Below are 2,920 nucleotides of genomic sequence, written 5' to 3' on the forward strand. Positions count from 1 at the left end.
TTCGAGGGTTGAGGATTGAGTTTAACTCTTAAACATAATGATGAGATGACTTGTATTTTTGGATTACTGGGCTACCAAATAATTAGCCATGCTAAAAAATTTAAGGTTTTAATTTTGAATGTGGTAGAGCGATTTTCTACAGGAGATCTCAAGTCATTTTGCCTTCAAGTTTTTGGCCGTACACTATTTTGATATGTTGGTTGTTGATATTTTATTTCATTTTTGTCTTGCTCAACCTGTGCTAGATGCAATTTCATCTTAAACAGATTTCATATTTAAAGAGTTAACATAATCTTAATCGCAAGAACCAAAATAATCACTTTTCAAAAAATTAGAGACTATGACGGCTGTTTTTTAAAGTCTAGGGACCAAAATAGAACAAGATTCAAAGTTTGAATACCAAAATAAAATTGAAAATAAAGTGTTTAAAACTATGTAAATTTGAAAATTTTCTAGTACTTCTATAACACTTAGTCTTCGTGTTCACATCAATTTATATATATATATATATATATAATTATTTAATATTATTAAACTCTACGTAATTATTAAAAAAACTTTCGACATATTAATAATTAACAAGAGTAGTATCTACAATAGTATTAGAAATTTTCTAAACTTCGACCAAAAAATTGGGTTTTCTAGAAAAGATAAAAAGTGGAAAAGAAAAATCGGCGGCGAGTATTAGAGTAGAGTAATAGTGGAAGAGGCAACGTGTCAAAGAGAGATTGGATACCACAAAATGACATTCATTTCAGTACCACCCAATAGGGAAACACCAGGCCCCACTTCAACTTTCACTTTCTCATTGCTCCTTCATTTTTAAAGTCTAGTCCCCCCCCAAAAAAATAACCCTTATTTATTTATTAGGTTAAATTATAAATATTAGGACTTATATCAATTTATACGTCTTAATTTTGGAGTTTGTACCATTTTAAATTTTAAACTAATAATTATATCAATTTAAATCTTGAAATTTAGAAGTGTATCAATTTCAACCACAAACTAATAATTGTATCAATTAAAATATTAAACTTTCATAAGTAAATCATTTTAATTATTAAACTTTCATAAGTATATCCATTTAAACATCGATCTTTCATAAATGTATTTAAATAAAATATAATAGAGGGTTTAAATTAATATATTTATGAAAATCCAGGGTTTAAATTAATATAATTATTAGTTTGTGGTTCAAATTGAGACACTTGTGAAAGTTCAAGGTTTAAATTGACACCACTCCCAAAGTTTAGGGATAAAATTTGATATTTACCCTAAATATTATCTTTCCAACCTTTATGATGCCCTTTTGGTGTCTATTTAGTTCAAAAACTACGTTCATAAATTTTGGATGGCTTTAAAAGTCATTCCTATTAATCTAATCTTGTGGATTCAAATAATGAGAATAATTATTTAGGACATGAGTTCAATAATGTATATATGCAACCTTACCACAATAGGACGAGAGGAAAATTTACATTTTTGACTTTTTGGTGGAAGTTACAATGTCTTAACCAATTGAATTATGGTCAATGTTGATGCGAGAATTTGTCTAATAGATTGATTGATTGTCATGCAAGTAAGAAGTTACCTAAACCGAAGTGATACTAAGATGAGTTAGAGTAGCATCGGCCCTCCTATCTATGTTTTCCCTTCTTGACATGAATGTTAGAGTCATACAAGTCTAATGGAGGGTAAAGAAACCTCTCACAGATCTCAACTAATTTCAAGAACACATCATATCAAATTATTAAGTGCTATTTAATCAAACCTACTGTTAGATTATATAAAATCAAATTAAACTTTATTCACCAGCTTTAACTTTTAGGTCAGTTAGTGATTCAAGACCTAAGTAAGGTTGACAATAAATACCCAACAAAATTAAGTTAGAGAGGTAGAATATAATAGAAATAAATTCAAAATTTTCTTTTTTTAAAAAAAAAAATTTATAATTTAACCTCAAAAGGATGAGAGAGAGGAAATGGGTAAGAGTTTGTCTCACATGTCCTACAAATGATTGAAAAATTTTGATTGTAAAATTGGAATGGTGTGAAAAGAGAAACCTGTTTAACAAGTAACGAAGAAGAACAAAGAATTAAAGTGAAAGCTACAAAGAGTAAGCAGTATATTTTGAATCTCTCTCTCTCTCTCTCTTTTTTTTTTTTTTTTCCTTTTTGTTTTTTCCTTTTTTCTTTTACCTTTGCACAACTCACAATCCTCCGTTTCCATTTTCGGATCTTTTTCCCAACCCGTTTTAATATTAATTAAATATCCATCCACGCTCCGATTACCTTAAACTCATTGCCAAACACACCCATTAATACTACACTACACTTAATAAATCATTCCAATAATATTGTCACCCCTTTGTATTCAATCGTATTTATTGTGTAAACATAATTTTTATGTTTGATTTTTTTAAAAAAAGAAATATATAGGGAACGAGTTTTGATAATCATTTTCTCGAAATTTAATTAGAACATCATCTGGTTTATAGATTGAGGAATGCTAATAACTATATTGAGTTATTTGACACTTATTCCGTTCCTGATCATAATAATTTCTAATATATTCTCTCGTAAAATATAAATAAAAGTCCATATACTTTTACTACGTAATGGGTGTAGTGTAGATAGATATTAGTTAAATACTCTCAAAATTTAAACTTGGTGAAAAATTGTTTTGACACTATATTGTGACGACTTTGTTGAATAATTCCTCGAGTTGCAAGTATAAACACAAATCCTACTAAATTTATTAGATGAAAAGATAACATAATCAAGATCAAATTAGTTGTTTTTATAAAATTCAAAAATTAAAACAGATATTTTAAAAGTTAAATAAAGTAGACATTGAAAGTTTAAACGATCAAGATAGAAGTACGAGAATTAACATAAATTAAATTGAGTTTTTTAAAAAA

This window comes from Benincasa hispida, chromosome 12 (genome assembly GCF_027475165.1).
Source record: "Benincasa hispida cultivar pf3 chromosome 12, pf3_genome.v1.1, whole genome shotgun sequence".
NCBI lineage: Eukaryota > Viridiplantae > Streptophyta > Magnoliopsida > Cucurbitales > Cucurbitaceae > Benincasa > Benincasa hispida.